Source organism: Littorina saxatilis, linkage group LG8 (assembly GCF_037325665.1).
Source record: "Littorina saxatilis isolate snail1 linkage group LG8, US_GU_Lsax_2.0, whole genome shotgun sequence".
Lineage (NCBI taxonomy): Eukaryota > Metazoa > Mollusca > Gastropoda > Littorinimorpha > Littorinidae > Littorina > Littorina saxatilis.
Genome location: NC_090252.1, coordinates 32,089,877 through 32,107,376, shown reverse-complemented (window position 1 = coordinate 32,107,376; position 17,500 = coordinate 32,089,877). Strand labels below are relative to the sequence as shown.

Genomic DNA, 17,500 nt, shown 5'->3' with positions numbered 1-17,500 from the left:
ACTCATTGTGTTGTGAATAGCAATTTCTTCCTGTCCATCTGATGCCTCATATAATATTCAGAACTGCGAAAGTGACTCGATCGAGCGTTTGCTCTTCTTGTTGTTGTTGTTATTGATCTGTATATGTAGTTTGATAACGATTGACTAAATGTGTTTATATCGCTTCACGCGACTTGTTTTAAGTTTATTGTTTCTGAATGCGTGCATTCCTGTTTCCAAGCCCTTCGACTGTTGCTGTGAACATGGGATCTGTAGCGTGCGCATGAGTGCACAAGGGGGTGTTTGGACGCCGAGGAGAATCTGCACAAAGTTAGTTCTGGGAATTAAATCCCTGACCGAACGTATGGATCGAACCTCCGCGGATAGCTATAACTGGTTTCAACCACCACTGCTACCGATTGTGCTGTCTCCCCGCCCAATATGCTTATAAAACAGAGCAGCACAATCAAGTTGCTATGTGTATGCCTGCAGGGATGGCGCAACTAAAATAATACCGGTAACACAATTAAGTGTGTGGTTGTTTCCCCTCAAAAATCATCCCACAAATCGATGTGTATTGCAACAACGGTTAAAGAACATGCTCACAACACACAACTTAAACGGCACATAGAAAGGCAGGACAAGTTCGCGTGCAGTTATTGTTTTCAGCAGTCATTACATCACACTGTATTCAATTGATTATTCTTATAGCGCAAAATGTGTACGTGTAATATCACAGTAGGAAACTTAGTATCGAATGAAATGATCTTGTTAGCAGCCCTTAAAACAAAAGCATTGATTTGACTTACAATACGAAACATGAAGGTTGTTAGAAAAGTAAACAGCCTTCTTTCAAGCTGGCATGCACTTTTATGTTTAGTCCTTGTGACACTCTTTGCTGATCCATGTTTAACACACAACAACACTGATATGAACGTGGACAACATTTATTGATCGTAAGGCACACAAAAAAAAAAAGATTTGGTTACGGTAACATAGCCAAAACAAATAGGGTAGGAATGTAGGCAATCACTTTTTTTTTTAAACTTTTTTTTCTAATGTGTACAAATTAAACCTACTTGACAGGGAAATACGTGTGCGACTCGGGCGCTTTCGCTTTCATTGCGTTTTCTGCACTCGTTTCCTTTTTTTCTTTTCTTTTTTTGACAAATGTAATAAAAAGTTATAGGGTTGGCCCCTAAAAATAGGGTAGGTCGGGTTACCGTAACCACACCTATTTTTTTTAGGCCTAATCACAAATCCAAAAACAGAGAGACGGCTAACATTCCAGAATTCAGAATCAAAAAACAAGAACAGTAGGCTACTGGAACATTTATTAACAAAGAACAAGAACAAAAAGGTCAACTGTTATATAGCAAGCGAACAAGGGTTTATTGACATTCCATTAGAGCAATGTGTCTTAATGACGTAAGCTAAAGCAAAATGTGCTTAGTAAGCAACAATCAGATTCACTCTTCTGTTTATTTATTTCCTTTTTACATTTAGTCAAGGTTTGACTAAATGTTTTAACATAGAGGGGGAATCGAGACGAGGGTCGTGGTGTGTGTGTGTGTGTGTGTGTGTCTGTGAGTGTGTGTGTGCGTGTGTGTGTGTGTGTGTGTGTGTGTGTAGAGCGATATTTATACAATTTCACATGAGAGTTCCTGGGAATGATATCACCCAGACGTTTTTTTTCTTGTTTTCGATACATGTTTTTAATGACGTCATATCCGGCTTTTTCATTGAAATATATCAAAACTTTGGCCAAGAAATTTTCGACGAAATCCGGACTTTGGTATTGCATTTGAGCTTGGAGGCTTAGAATTTTATTAATGAGTTTGGTCATTACAAATCTGAAAATTGTAATTAAAAATATTTTTTTTTATAAAACGATCCAAAAACAATTCCATCTTATTGTTCATCATTTTTTTATTCCAAAAACAAGTATGGTATATTCGAATTAAAAACCAGCTCTGAACATTAAAAATATAAAAGTTATGATTTAAAATATATTTCCGAAAAACAATTTTATCTTATTCCTTGTCGGTTTCTGATTGTTTGAATTAAAAACAAGCTCAGAAAGTTAACAAGAACAAAGAAAAAGAAAAGCGTGCTATCCAGCTTAGCGCAACCACTACCGCGCTATTCTGGCTAGTCAATGTCACTGCCTTTGCCACGAGCGGTGGACTGACGATGCTACGAGTATAGGGTCTTGATGAGAAACAAAATGCAGTGCGTTCAGTTTCATTTTGTGAGGATGACAGCTTGACTAAATGTTGTATTTTCGCCTTTTTCTTTACATTAGAAACGTCAAGCTTCTGAATACATCAACACCTAGGTTTCTAACAATTCAACTCGAAAGATACGAAACTTACAGAAGCTATTCACGATACTACAGCGACATGAAAATAACTTTTTCAGTGATTGCAATTTCTCAAAACCATGGAACATAACAAGGTGTGATCCTGTGGAGTCCACGAAGATCAACCACCTGAATACACGGGGTGATCGAGTATTTTGTCTTGAGCTCAGCAAGGCTTGTTGACTATTTCACCGGCAGTTGTATGTAATCCTCAAGTTGTGTCTGAAGACACAAAGATGGTTCTTGAATGTATCAGGCTCAATGTTTCTGAAAAGAAATTAACGTATTGGACATAGATTAAATCATAGTTAAATTATATTATATTCCAACATAAGAACAAGAACATGAGTGTGTATGTGAATAATAATAATAATAAGAAGAAGAACATTTATATAGCGCTAAATCAACAAATTTCGTTAAAAAGGCTTGCTCTAAGCGCTTGACATCTAAACTAAAACGTCATTCACACTCTTTGCAATGATGTACAAGAACTTCATGTCACACTCTTTCATTCAGTATAGCACCATTCACACAGTTGTTATTCTGTACAAGACAATAAGTTAGTCTAACATTTAGAATGTTCATAAGATGAAAACAAGAGAAAACCAGACTGATTAAAAACAACTGCTTAGTGCTAGCAAATCATGAATCTTAATGATAACGTAATACATATTTAACTGTTAAGACCATAAAAAACCTATATGCTAAAATAACTTCGAACTTTTAAGAACTTCTTATAAGATACACAGCACATCTAGATAAACACCAGAATGATAAAACAAAAGGCAACTCGTTAAAACTATTAAATGCATCAATGTCTAAAACACGAAAGACTCAAATATAAGATACACAATTCTCTAGAATTGTTTATTAAAACTGAAACCGACCTGCTCAAAGTAAATCATACCCTCCCCCTCCCTACCCACCCCAACCCTCCTCCTACAGTAAATACTAATTATTTCTACTCTTAACTTCCCAACTACACGTTATCCATAAACTATGCACAGGAACATGTGTGTCAGCATTATGTGGCACCGACATGACTTGTGCATATCTAGCTTACAGCTAAGGGTTAAAGTTAAAGGACTACTGCAGTGAAGAATTATATTTATAATAATGTTTGTTTGAATGTGTGTGTGTGTGGGGGGGGGGGGGTGGGGGGCATCTGAATGGAGGTTGATGCACTCGGTTAGCATATCTCCGAGTCTGGTAACTGTCGTAACTCATTGTCTCCCAGGTACGGATACATTATGTACCCATTCATTTGGATCTATCTGACCAGGTACGGATATATTCGCTCAAACTGTTAGCTTCAGTCGCTTTTCTGATCTCCCAGGTCAACTTATGTGCAGACCTGCTAGTGCCTTATCCCCCTTCGTGTGTACATGCAAGCACAAGACCAAGTGCGCATAGGAAAAGATCCTGTAATCCATGTCAGAGTTCGGTGGGTTATATGGGTTATAGAAACACGAAAATACCCAGCATGCTGCCTCCGAAAGCGGCGTATGACTGCCTTAATGGCGGGGTAAAAACGGTCATACACGTAAAATTCCACTCGTGCAAAAACACGAGTGTACGTCAGCCCAAGAACGCAGAAGACATAACGCCTGCATGCGTTACTTCACAGTTACTACACAATTACTACAATTCTGAGTGACCTGCTGCAGCACAGCTGGTCTCGGCTAAAAACAAAAGGTCAACATAGGTGGGGTAGAAAGTGTCTTAGAGTTAACAGATCTAGTACATCAATGACTTCAAAACAAAAACAAACAAAAAACGTTCGGCCAGAGGCTAGAGGAGGCTCCCCAGGAGAAGAAAAAGTCGTCAATAGCTAACGCATGGATACAGATTTAAGAACAACAATAGATTGAAACATAGATGTAAGAGTTTGCTGAACTGAAATACAATTCCTAGGTCAGGAGCATAACAGTATAATTATTAAGTATGTGGCCCAGGGGAGACCACTCACTCGCGTGGCCTGACTGTGTGTCTCGGTGTGCACCTGCTTGAAATCATTTGAGTCTGTTTCTTCTCGTGAAGCGGCAAGTGCAACGTTACGAAACCATGACTGGAATGAACAGTATATTTGACTGGTTGGCAGAAATGAAATAAAAAGTATGAACGTTGTTTTTTATTTTTTTCTCGTCGGATAAACCTCTAACCAACACATGATTTATGTGTCCATACAATACCAATAGTGTTATTAATTAGAAATTGGTTTTAGATGTTCGTAATGTGGTAGCGTCTCGGCTGTTTTATGCTCAACCACTGTAATTCCTCACGCTTGAGCTAATAAGGTTAATATGATTAGTTTTTATGGGTTTTTTTCAAGAGTGCAGTCTCAGTAAAAATGTTACACTGTCTTATAATTATGTGGATGGGAAACGTGGACTTGCATTTGAGTAATGTCTTTGCTGTGGTCACATAATAGTTCACAGACATGTTCTAACGGACAACAGTTGCGTTACTGTTGTTTGTGCAAATGCTCTACCTCAAATGACAGTAGCGCGTTATTGCGTCGTGGGAGGTTTGGTTGTGTCTTCATGCTCGGACGGACACAGCATCCTCTTTCAACACAGGATCTTTTTGTTTCGTCGGTTTCTTCTTTCCCTGCTGCGTCATCTTCGTGGCTGAAAGAACAGGAGAACACTTTGTTTGTTTGTTTGTTTGCTTAACGCCCAGCCGACCACGAAGGGCCATATCAGGGCGGTGCTGCTTTGACATATAACGCGGTGCGCCACACACAAGACAGAAGTCGCAGCACAGGCTTCATGTCTCACCCAGTCACATTATTCTGACACCGGACCAACCAGTCCTAGAGCACTAACCCCATAATGCCAGACGCCAGGCGGAGCAGCCACTAGATTGCCAATTTTAAAGTCTTAGGTATGACCCGGCCGGGGTTCGAACCCACGACCTCCCGATCACGGGGCGGACGCCTTACCACTAGGCCAACCGTGCCGGTGGAGAACACTTTAAACAACACCGTGACTGTGGTGAGATAAACAAAAGAATGATGTACTCACCGATACGAGGACAGCACAAAACAATACGAATGTTTCGCTTCTGAAAGCTTCATCAGGATCACGAACAAACAAACACCAAAGGCAACTTAAAGCAAAATAGCGACACAGAACGAACACAGTTGAAAACGAAGATGAAGGAGGACACACAAAAAGAAAGGAAATCTAGGAACGGATTTTTTTTTTTTTTTTTTAACAGAGTACATCAATCTTCAAGAACAAAAACATGTAAAATTTCAAGCCAAGAATTGTTTAAATTTGTATTTCATGTTATACATTGTATTTTCTTGGGTGCTGCGGGTTAGATCATTACATAATATTATACCCAATATTGACGGACTGTGTGATGATATCTTCTGCTATGGTCTGTTGAGACAGTGATATCAAAATCGAGACCGGAGGTCGAGATTTTGATATCACTGTCGAAACAGACCAATAGCAGAAGATATCGTCACACAGTCAGTCAATGTTAGATATATTGCTAACTCTCTGGACATTTTGTATTTACTGTAAAGAAATTACAAAACTATTTGTCTCAGTTTTGGCTGTTCCATATCCCTCCCTGGTCGATATTTCAACACGTGCTCTCAGCGCGCAGCGCTGAACCGATTTTGGTTCCACCTCAGCTATTTTGGTTCCACCTCAGCTACCCGGGCCCCCATACCGACACACCAAAGCCAAAGTTCTCGGTGGATCTTTTTCAAATTTGGACACCGTATTCAGCTACACCCCGGACACAATATCATCGATGAGATATTTCAACACGTGCTCTCAGCGCGCAGCGCTGAACCGAATTTGGTTTTTGTGTTCATTTCACCATTATAAGTAACTCTTCCTTATCTTCTCATCTTCTCCATGTTTTCAGCGTTTACCTCCCTTCCTTCGTATGGTGCACTATAATATGAAGGGGGCATCTTCGGATATTCCCGGCGTTCTGTTACTATTTTTAGAAGGTCACCGCAGTGTCCAGAACGTAAATTGGAACCGTAAATTATCCTCACTGTGAAAGTGCAAAGGTCGAATCAATTTATAGCCACGCGAAAAATACACTGTCATCTATCTCTCTATAGATACGGCTTCTCTGTGTTTGTGTGTGTGTGTGTGTGTGTGTGTGTGTGTGTGTGTGTGTCTCTATGTGAGCAACACCTGTGCATTGTTCAGTTCTGTTTGTGATGTGGTCTGGCGGCTTTTGTGTAATTTTATGTACTGGCCTTCCTTTGAGAAGCCATAACAGTTCAAAAGGGCTTAGAGATAAGCTCTAACTTGCTCAGTCCTGTTTGAGTGGAGTTCGCCTCCAAAGGTGATTAACACGGTTACATTCGTCGACAAGGATGGGACTCGATATGGTCAGGAATGGCATTATGGCCACTGAATCATTTTCGTGCTGTTCCTATTCCACGAATCTGGGAGGGACCTAAGCTTGGCGGGTCCATTGTTCGGACCCGGCGAAGCCGGCGTACGGCTCTAAGTACTTCTTCCCGGCGAAGCCGGCTACCCGGGTATTCATTCTAGTATATATACGACTAGTGTTTGTGTGTCTGTGTGTCTGTGCGCGATGCACGGCCAAAGTTCTCGATGGATCTGCTTCAAATTTGGTGGGCTTATTCAAAAAGACCCCGGACACAACCTCATCGATGAGATATTTCAACACGTGCTCAGCGCGCTGAACCGATTTTGTTTTTTTTGGTCTGGATCCACTACCAGTAACTCTTCCTTATCTTCTCCAGTGTTTTCAGCCGCGATTATCTCCCTTCCTCCGTGTGGCGTCAATCCATATTCCCGTTACTACGTTACTATTTTTAGAAGGTCACTGCACGTTACTATTTTTAGAAGGTCTCCAGTGTTTTGCGCGTTTATCTCCTTTCCTTCGTGCGCCGGCAAAGCCGGCGTACACCCGGCTCTACTTCTTCCCGGCGAAGCCGGTACCCGGCGAAGCGGGTAATCATCTAGTATATATACATATATACTAGATGATTACCCGCCTCGCCGGGTACCGGCTTCGCCGGGAAGAAGTAGAGCCGAATACCAGGACGCGCCTGGGACCCGGCGTTGCCGGGTGTACGCCTGCTTCGCCGGCGCACGAAGGAAAGAAGATAAACGCGCAAAACACTGGAGACCTTTTAAAAATAATAACGTGCAGTGACCTTCTAAAAATAGTAACGTAGTAACGGGAATATGGATTGACGCCACACGGAGGAAGGGAGATAATCGCGGCTGAAAACACTGGAGAAGATAAGGAAGAATTACTGGTAGTGGATCCAGACAAAAAAAAATAAAAAATCGGTTCAGCGCGCACAGCGTTGCGCGCTGAGAGCACGTGTTTAAATATATCATTGATGAGGTTGTGTCCGGGGTGTAGCTGAATACGGTGTCCAAATTTGAAAAAGATCCACCGAGAACTTTGGCCGTGCATCGCGAACAGACAGACAGACACTAGTCGTATCTATATATATATACGACTAGTGTCTGTGTGTCTGTGTGTCTGTGTGTCTGTGTGTCTGTGTGTCTGTGCGCGATGCGCGGCCAAGGTTCTCGATGGATCTGTTTCAAATTTGGTGATCATATTCAGGTACACCCTGGACACAACCTGGTCGATGAGATATTTCAACACGTGCTCTCAGCGCGCAGCGCGGAACCGATTTTGGTTCCACCTCAGCTATTTTGGTTCCACCTCAGCTTACCCGGGCCCCCATACCGACACACCATAGCCGCTACACCACATCACAACGCCAAAGTTCTCGGTGGTTCTTTTTCAAATTTGGACACCGTATTCAGCTACACCCCGGACACAATATCATCGATGAGATATTTCAACACGTGCTCTCAGCGCGCAGCGCTAAACTCATGTTCGTTTTTGTGTTCATTTCACCATTATAAGTAACTCTTCCTTATCTTCTCCAGTGTTTGGCGTTTATCTCCCTTCCTTCGTGTGGCTTTCCCGTTCAGTTGTAAGTTACTATTTATTTTTAGAATGTCACTGCGCTGTCCAGAACGCTTCCCTTGCACCCGTAAGTTGTTCTTACTGTCAAAGTGAAAAGGTCGAATCAATTTATAGCCACGCGAAAAATACACTCTCACCTATCTCTATATATTTATAGATACAGATATGCATATATATATACGGCTTCTCTGTGTGTGTGTGTGTTTGTGTGTGTGTGTAGGCAAAAACCTATGTATTATAGAGTTCTGTTTGTGATGGGGTCTAGCGGCTTTTGTCTGTCTGTATGTTCTGGCATGTGAGAAGCCACAGTAGATAATATAGGGCTAAGAAATAAGCTCTAAAATTCTCAATCCCGTTTGACAGGACTTCGCCTTTCAAAGGTGATTGTGGTAAACCGCCACGCTGTCTGTCTCTGTCGCGCCGTTCACCCCAAATTCCCGTTTCTGAGAGTGACTATTTTTAGAATGTCACTGCGCTGTCCAGAACGCTTCCCTTGCACCCGTAAGTTGTTCTTACTGTCAAAGTGAAAAGGTCGAATCAATTTATAGCCACGCGAAAAATACACTCTCACCTATCTCTATATATTTATAGATACAGATATGCATATATATATATACGGCTTCTCTGTGTGTGTGTTTGTGTGTGTGTGTGGGGGAAAAAACCTGTTGATTGTAGAGTTCTGTTTGTGATGGGGTCTAGCGGCTTTTGTCTGTCTGTATGTTACGGCGTCGAACCCTACACTCCTCCAGTGCGGCGCTGTACGAAGTGCCAGAGACTATCGCACCTAAAACAACAATGCAAATCAAAAGTGCAGATCTGCCCCCGATGTGGCTCCAAGGGCCACGACGGAGCGACGTGCACCAAGGCCAAACATTGCGTAAACTGCAAGGGCGAGCATTCCGCCGCTTATCTTGGATGCCCGGAAATGAGACTGAGGCTGCAGGCCAATAAGATCAGGTCGGCAGCATACATACCATATTCTGAGGCCCTGGATCGGGCGCGGCGCGAGCTCGCCAAACAACAAAATAAAACAGCGACTGCCCCAGCGGAAATGAGGGACTCCTTCTGGCGTCCCCCTCCGCAACCGATCCGGCGGACCTCAACCCCCCGGTCCGGGTACTCTTTGGCTGTCCAGAGACCCCCCCTGGGTGGGCAAGTAAATAAAATACAAGAAATCAAAAACAAAATGACCGAACATGACAATACACTCCTTCCAGTTCATGCGGACAGTTCTGCTGCAACCGCGAAGCACCAAACAACTTCGCAAAATCCAAATCCTGGCCCCCAGGCGCCCTGTAAGTCTCAGACGGCTCGGGCAGAGGCGCCGCTTCATGGGACCCCCGGGTTAAAGGCCTCCCTCCTACGCAAAGCCCAGAACAGGAAGGAGGACTCGAAAGAAGAGCAGCTCTTCGAGAGGTTGATGGGGAGAATGGAGGAGGGATTGGCCCAGAGATTCAGAGAATACAAACTTAAAACTGAACAGGAAATAAAGCAGCAGATGAGGGAGGAGCAGGAGAAGGCAGAGCTGGAGCTAGCCGACGCTGCACTAGATAAGCTAAAAACAGGAGAGCAATATGCAAATTTAAATGAACAACAAAGAGGCCTTCAAGGTTTCATCGAGCAGTGCCTCGGCTTCATGGTTAAGGCCAGACAGATGCAGAGTCCTCTCGACCTGATCGACTCCCTCTCAGCTACATACACACAACTCTCCAACACCAAGGTTGAACGCTTCATTCCGGGCGGCGCCACTCTGGCGCTGGGCGCTCTTGCTGGTGCCAAGCAGTTGTCCGTGACGGATATGAAAGCTGTTAAAACCACTTTTTAACCTATTTTAAATCTGCCCTTTAACTTACCTTCTTTGTGCGTGTTAAAATGGCTGAACAAGGTGAAAGCGGTCACGGATTTATCATATTACAGTGGAACTGTCGCTCTATCAACTCTAACTTCTCTCAGCTATATAATTATATATCAAATCACTCTGCTGACATCTTAGTTATCCAGTCAGTCAAGAGAAAACGCTCCCTACTGCCTTCTATAGATGGTTTTGACTTCCCTCCCATAGTAGAGCAAAAGGGCTCAGGGCAACTCATTCAAACAGCTATTTATCTAAAGTCTTCCTTAAATTACAAACCCTTTGCACCTCTCATCCCTAGTTCAGAAAATCTCAGTACATGTGCTGTTGAAATCGAAATAAAAGGATCCAAAAACCTCAACATAGTTAACATATATTACCCCCACGGGTGTAATAAAAAAGGAACTACCGACTGGCTCAAATCCCTGGATCATGGCAGGGCACACTGGTGCGTGATGGGTGATTTTAATAATCACCACCCTCTGTGGGACTCTGCTAACCCTAGACACAAACATGCCAATAGCAACCTTGCTGACGTCATTTTGGAAACTGACTTTTGTATACTAAACGATGGCTCGGCAACCAGACTTCCAGACAGAGCTGACCATTCCCCGTCAGCAATCGATCTCTCCCTTTGCTCAAATGCCATAGTCACTGACATCGACTGGAACGTTTTCCCGGACGCCCTCGGCTCCGATCACTTACCCATTGTTCTTACCTTCCGCCACTTCGCCCCTAATCGCAATAACTCGGAGGTCAGAAAAAAGTACAATTACAAACAGGCAAATTGGGACAGCTTCCGTGCGGAGCTCGAGGGTGTCAGGGAGGAAACTCTCCTTACGGATGACATCGAAGCCTCTTACAATAACATACGTCAATGTATACTCACTGCTGCCAATAATCACATTCCGCTTAAATCAGTAAATCCTAACTGTAAGGCCAAAAGGAATGAGTGGTGGAATGCAGACTGTGATGAAGCCTTGGCAAACAAGCGATATCACATTAGGACATATCTCAGGCACTGCTCAGACGCTAACTTCACGAATATGAAGTCAGCTGAAATACAATTTAACCAGATCACCGCTGAGGCTAAACTTCAAAACTGGGAAAACTTTGTCCACAAAGAAACTAAAGATTACAAAGACTGTGGCAAAATCTGGAAGAAAATCCGCAGATTTAAATGTAGATACAGAACTAAAGAAAAGCCACTACTATCGGGTGATAAAATGACCACAACTGACTCTGAAAAGGCAAACCTATTAGCAGATACCTTTGCCAAAAATAGTCAATCAAAATCCCTAGATACTGAACGACTCAATTATAGGTTAGATCAGGAGAAGGGTTTCACATACCCCCCAGATGACAACCAGTTGCCTATAAACTGCATGTTTAAGGCAAAAGAAGTCCAAAACGCCATCTCTTCTGTGAAAGACCCAAAAAAATCCACAGGTTTAGACCCAATATCATATCACATGATAAAACATCTACCACCTAACTTTGTTAAGTTGCTCACTCAGTTTTTCAATCTATGCTGGTTAAAGGATACTATCCCCGCAGCGTGGTCAGACTCACAAGTGGTAGCAGTATTGAAGAGCGGAAAACCGGGCAATCTACCTGGCAGTTACCGCCCCATATCACTAACCCCCCACCTCAGCAAGATCTTTGAGCGTGTGGTGAACCAGAGGCTGGAGTTCCACCTCAATAAACACAATATCATTCCAACATGCCAGGCAGGTTTTAGGCAAGGTCGTTCGTGTGCGGACCACATTGTGCACGTCACTGAAAAAATCAAAAAGACCTTGGCACATAGTAATAATTCTCTTCTTGGAACCTTCTTTGATATTAAATCTGCGTACGACAGCGTCTGGCATGCTCGTCTACTCCTAAAACTCGGCAGAATCGGTGTCTCTGGCCACATGTACCAATTCATCAAAAACTTCATCAGCAATCGCAAGATGTCTGTCCGAGTGGGCTCTTCGGTGTCCGAAACCCATGCGCTGGACATGGGGGTTCCCCAGGGCAGTATCATCGCGCCAAACTTATTCAGCATCATGCTCTATGCCATTACTTCTGTTAAGGTTGACGGTGCCAGTGTACTTCTGTATGCGGACGACCTCGCCTTAATAGACACTAATAGACCACGCCATAACAGAGTTACCAACACTGTTGACTTATCTTCTTACCAATCTAAAATTGACAACCTCTGTCAATATATGTACACCAACGGCTTCCAACTAGCCTCAAATAAAACAGTCTTTCTTGTTGTCTCCCGTAGACAACTGTACAGGAACTGCAGTATAAAGATAGGTTGTGATATTATCAAACCGAGCTCAGAAGTTAAGTTCCTCGGCGTTATCATCGATACCCGACTTAACTGGACCAGTCATATCGAACATCTGATCAATAAGGCCAACAAGGATCTTTATATCATACGCTACCTGGCGTCCCAATCCTGGGCCAGAGGACGTAAGTGTGTCACAGAGGTAGTGCGGGCATTAATTCGCTCCCGCCTCCTTTACGGGTGCGAAGCTTATTTCGCGACGCGCCCGGCGCTCATGAAAAAACTGGCTATTATAGAGTGCAGGGCGCTCAAAATAGCTCTGGGACTCTCCCAACAAGCGAGTAAGAGTCGAGTCTACAGCGAGTGTGGGTGGCTGCCCCTTGTGGATGAGATAAAACTCCGTTCAGCTCAGTATGCTGTCAGAGCCCACGCGGTAGAGAACTCTGCCTGCGAGGTCCTGACTGACTTTTTTCCTCAGCACCAAAATTATGAGGCCAACACCAAACATAGCACTCAACTCTTGGCCAAAACGCTACCCTTATCCGACACAGTAAACCGCATTCTAGCCGATAGCGGGGTGAAGGTCAGTGAGCTGGCCAGGGTCCCCCCGCCCTCCTACCCGCCGTGGCTTGAGGAAACCCCTACTATCATATACGACAGTGAAGATAATACTACCAAAAAGGATAACCCCGTCTACCTAGCTACTGTTACAAAAGAAACCCTAAACTACAAATTCTCGGAGCATTTAAAAGTCTTTACTGACGGATCCAAATTTGCAGACGGCAGCGTTGGCTGCGCCTTTGTGATCCCAGATCTCAAAATCTCAAGGAAATATACTCTTAATAAAGACATCTCCATATTCTCAGCCGAGCTATTTGCCTTGCTCATGGCATGCACTTTTATAAATGACCTCCCAGTCACACCGCGTGCGGTAGTTTTCTGCTCTGACTCGCGCTCTTCATTACAAGCTCTGCATCGAAACACATCAAATCGGGCAGAGCTACAAAGAGAAATCCTCTTTATATGTCACCAGTTAATCTCATCCGGCACATCCGTATCATTTCTCTGGGTCCCCTCTCACGTAGGGGTCCGGGGAAATGAACTGGCGGATGTCGCTGCCAAAGAAGCGGCAGAATCTAGCCCAGCTAACACTAACATCGGCTACTCAGTAACCGAGTTCTACAGTAAAATCCGTAAACTCATTCGAAGTCAGTACGTAACATCTCTGTCCTATCAACCCATTGATATGAACGATCTACACCCCGATCTCCCAACAAACCTCCTCACTATCTTCAGACGCCTCCGTGCCGGCGGCTGCCGCTTCCATATCTTTAACAAGTCCTGCCATTGTGGAGAACCCTATTCATTTCAACACATTTTCGCTCCATGCGCTACAAATAGAATTACCTTTAAAACCTTATATGACCATATGCAGCTCCATGGTCTGAGTCCCCAGGATTATTTGCGCAGTAGCAGTTCTCTAGGCTGGTCACACAGCTTGCTGCTGTGCCGACTGGTCAGGGACTCGGACATGGGGCTGTGGGTATAACTAAGCCCAGATTATCACATCAGCGTGTTTCAGTTTGAGGTCGAGTGGCTCCCGCCATCCCTCCTGATTCCAGCGACTACCCTCTAGACAACATATCCTCACCCAAGGCCCACTAGTCGCCAAACTGTACATATTGTTTTTATTACCACGGCCTTCGTGGCTTACATTTTAATCCTTTTATTTGTAAAAAGTTTTGAGATTTATTGTTCGTGTTCCTCTTACTTGCTCATCTATTTGGTTTTATTGGTGATCCCGAAAGGTTCCACTTTTTAACTCGATTTGAATTAAAAAAAAAAAATCATTTTACAAACCCGTTATTCAAGATATAGAATACAGACTTATAATTCTTACCAAGAAACATCTTAACTACTTTTCATTTTAACAAATTCCACAGAGCATTATCAACCCAACCCCACCCCCTGCCCTCCTCTCCTTATTTTTTGTTTCTTTCTTTCCTCTTTTTGAAAGCGGACAAACACTCAAGTCCTTAATGGCTCAAAACCGTAGGACTTTTAATATTAATTTTAACTGTCTGTATGTTCTGGCATTTGAGAAGCCACAACAGATAATATAGGGCTAAGAAATAAGCTCTAAAATTCTCAATCCCGTTTGACAGGACTTCGCTTGCAGAGGTGATTGTGATGAACCGCCACGCTGTCTGTCTCTGTCTCGCGATTCACCCCGGCGAAGCCGGGTATTCCTCTAGTATATATATATATATATCCCATGACCTCCCTTCTTTGTCTCTGTTACTTCAGTATGGGTATATATGTTGTATTTTTATAGCTCAATAAATACATCATGGACTCCAAAAAATATATGATAGTGCAGATTCCGATTTGGGCAAAGGACTACTTTCCTCCCGACCTTTGACCTCGCGACGAACAATGTGACACATTTGTATGAAGTTCTAAAATCGTATTGCACGGCTCAGAAAACCATATCAGTTGCACGCAAAAATGAATCTCAGAACTGATCTGATGTATGAGATGCAATAAGCAAAAGTTTCTTTCGTTATGAAAGCAATGCAGGTAGAAAAAAACGAACATTCAACTTACAAGATAACCAGATGCTAGCGAACCAAAACAAAAACACGAGTACCCTCCCCTTGCATCGTTAGCAGACGACTTTTGAGAATCTGTCGGTAGTGTGTTTTGGTGTGCGCCTTCAGCTATCAAACATCGGCTGTTTCACGTGTTTTGCGAGCAAGTCTACTCTTTTGCCCGGCTCTGCAGTAAGTCCACATATTTTTCCGTAATCCAGTCATATTCCTTCAAAATGCAATCAATCGGCGGTGACAGACGTGTCGGTCGCGTTTTCCTCACACCATACCAGTTTAAGTTCATCCATGCAAACACACTCGATCGCAAAACAGTTTATCACGTAGATACATTTCAAATAGGGAGCAAATGGTTAAATCTAAACCTACATATTTGTTCCCTAAAATTTGCTTCTCTGTCAATAAGCCTAATTACACACGTTCGAGAAAAAACAACGTGGAATCGATTCTGAATCGAGTAAGCCAAATGGGTCCCAAACCCGTTTCGCCCGTTCTGCCGACCTGAAACGCAAAACAAAAGAATTGTGCGCTTCAACTAAATTAATTTCTATTCGACTTCATTACTTTCTTGCAACTTATGAACCTTTACTTAAAGCTTTTAAATGGTCTGAAAGTAGTGTTACCGCGTACTTATCGATGCACTCATTCGTTTTATTTTTTCAGCGACGGTCACTTAGTTTAAGGTTGCAAAAGGGCTAAGTCTCGCTGGCAACAGTTTTACACTGCACAGATCGCAACAGTGCCGCTAGTAGTGTACACTTTGTGTTTGATGGTAGAATGGGATATACAGATTACAACACTCGTGGTTTTTTATATGGCTTGTATTTCAGTCAAGACCCAGCGGGAATATCAATCGAGAGCCACTCGCCAGAGGCTCGTGTCTCCCGATGATATTCATCCGCTGGGTCTTGACTGAAATACAAGCCATATAAAAAACCACTCGTGTTGTAACCTATACATATAATTGATATATGGGGTGCGCAGGGGAAGACTGGGTTGGTCGGGTGGAAGATTCACTGCGCACGTCAGGGGACAGTTTCCAGGGTACACTACACCACAGACACTCACAGTTACCTGTCTCCCTTTTAAAAAGCCAATTTATTAGCTTTGCAGTTAAGCTTGATGCCCTGGATCTTACCATCCAGAGTGAAGTCACATGGGTCGACTTCATCGGCGTCTGGTAGGTATGGAGACAGCATTTTGCAAGCGTAACGTCCATTATTTGCCTTCGATGCACGTGTAATTGTAAGCACAAGCTTGGTGTTGATCTGACCGTTGAACTCGTACCCCTGTACGGGAAAAGTGCAATCAGCACCCACCGGAGTGCACTCGAGCACAGGAACTGAAATACGGTGATGGTTTATTAGGTCTATTGTCACTTTCAAGAACACACATGTCTATTTTGTTCATACGCACTCTTGTGAGTGTGTGCGCGCATGAATGCGTTTATTGCAGAGACAAAGAGAGAACTGGAGCAAAAACAAAGAACAGCAACAATATTAGCAGGTTCGTGTTTACCCAACACACTATGATACACGAAGCATTAACAACTCATATCCCTATACTTGCAGGCATTAACAGATATATTTCAAAATGAGTGACACACCGGCATACAGGGACACACACCACAGCCACACACACAGACATAAACACAGACACAGACACAGACACAGACACAGACACAGACACAAACACACACACACACACACACACACACACACGCACGCACACACACACACACACACACACACACACACACACACACACACACACACACACACACAAAAAATTACACATGCACACACCGTACGTTACACAAAATAGGACTCAGACATGAATGTTACATACTAGGATCGGGTGACCCATCGGGGTAGTGTTCAACAGTCACAGTGGCACTGCTGAGAGCACTGACATCACGTTTGAAATCACAAGTCACTGAAGCCGGTTGTCCGTCTCTCACCGACGGTGCATCGCACGTAATTGTCTCTTTTGCTGGAAGGTACAGTTATGGAAACACACATTGGAATCGAATACAATAATCTCTCTCTCTCTCTCTCTCTCTCTCTCTCTCTCTCTCTCTCTCTCTCTCTCTCTCTCTCTCTCTCTCTCTCTCTCTCTCTCTCTCTCTCTCTCTCTCTCTCTCTCTCTCTCTCTCTCTCTCTCTCTCTCTCTCTCTCATTTTTCTACTCGAGTATTTAATCAATACATTTACTAAATACTAATTGACTGATGAATTCATTGAATGGTTTAAATAATGTTTGCATCTTCCTTATTCAACCACATCAGCCTGTGCTAAACATACATTATTTTGTGTTTTTAATTGTTTTGGTTGTTGTATATTTTGATTTGGTTGTTTTTCAATAAAATAGGCGTTCATGTTAGCGTACCACGACAACAACAACAGCACACACACACACACACACACACACACACACACACACACACACACACAC

At 43.2% G+C, this 17,500-nt stretch overlaps 2 long non-coding RNA genes across 2 annotated transcripts in view; both read right to left on the bottom strand.

Moving 5' to 3' along the window:
- Positions 1-1,049: 1,049 nt before the first annotated feature.
- On the bottom strand, positions 1,050-6,547 carry LOC138973318 (uncharacterized). The gene is made up of 2 exons (XR_011457961.1): positions 4,833-6,547; positions 1,050-2,608 (listed from the first exon to the last, which is right to left on the bottom strand). It is a non-coding gene; the product is annotated as an uncharacterized lncRNA (long non-coding RNA).
- Positions 6,548-16,180: 9,633 nt separating this feature from the next.
- The window catches only part of LOC138973317 (uncharacterized), a 4,651-nt gene continuing 3,331 nt past the window's right edge, over positions 16,181-17,500 (bottom strand). The window contains exons 3-4 of the long non-coding RNA XR_011457960.1: positions 16,896-17,039; positions 16,181-16,389 (exon numbers count right to left, since the gene is read on the bottom strand). This is a non-coding gene — a long non-coding RNA (uncharacterized lncRNA). The remainder of the gene's footprint in view (positions 16,390-16,895; positions 17,040-17,500) is intronic.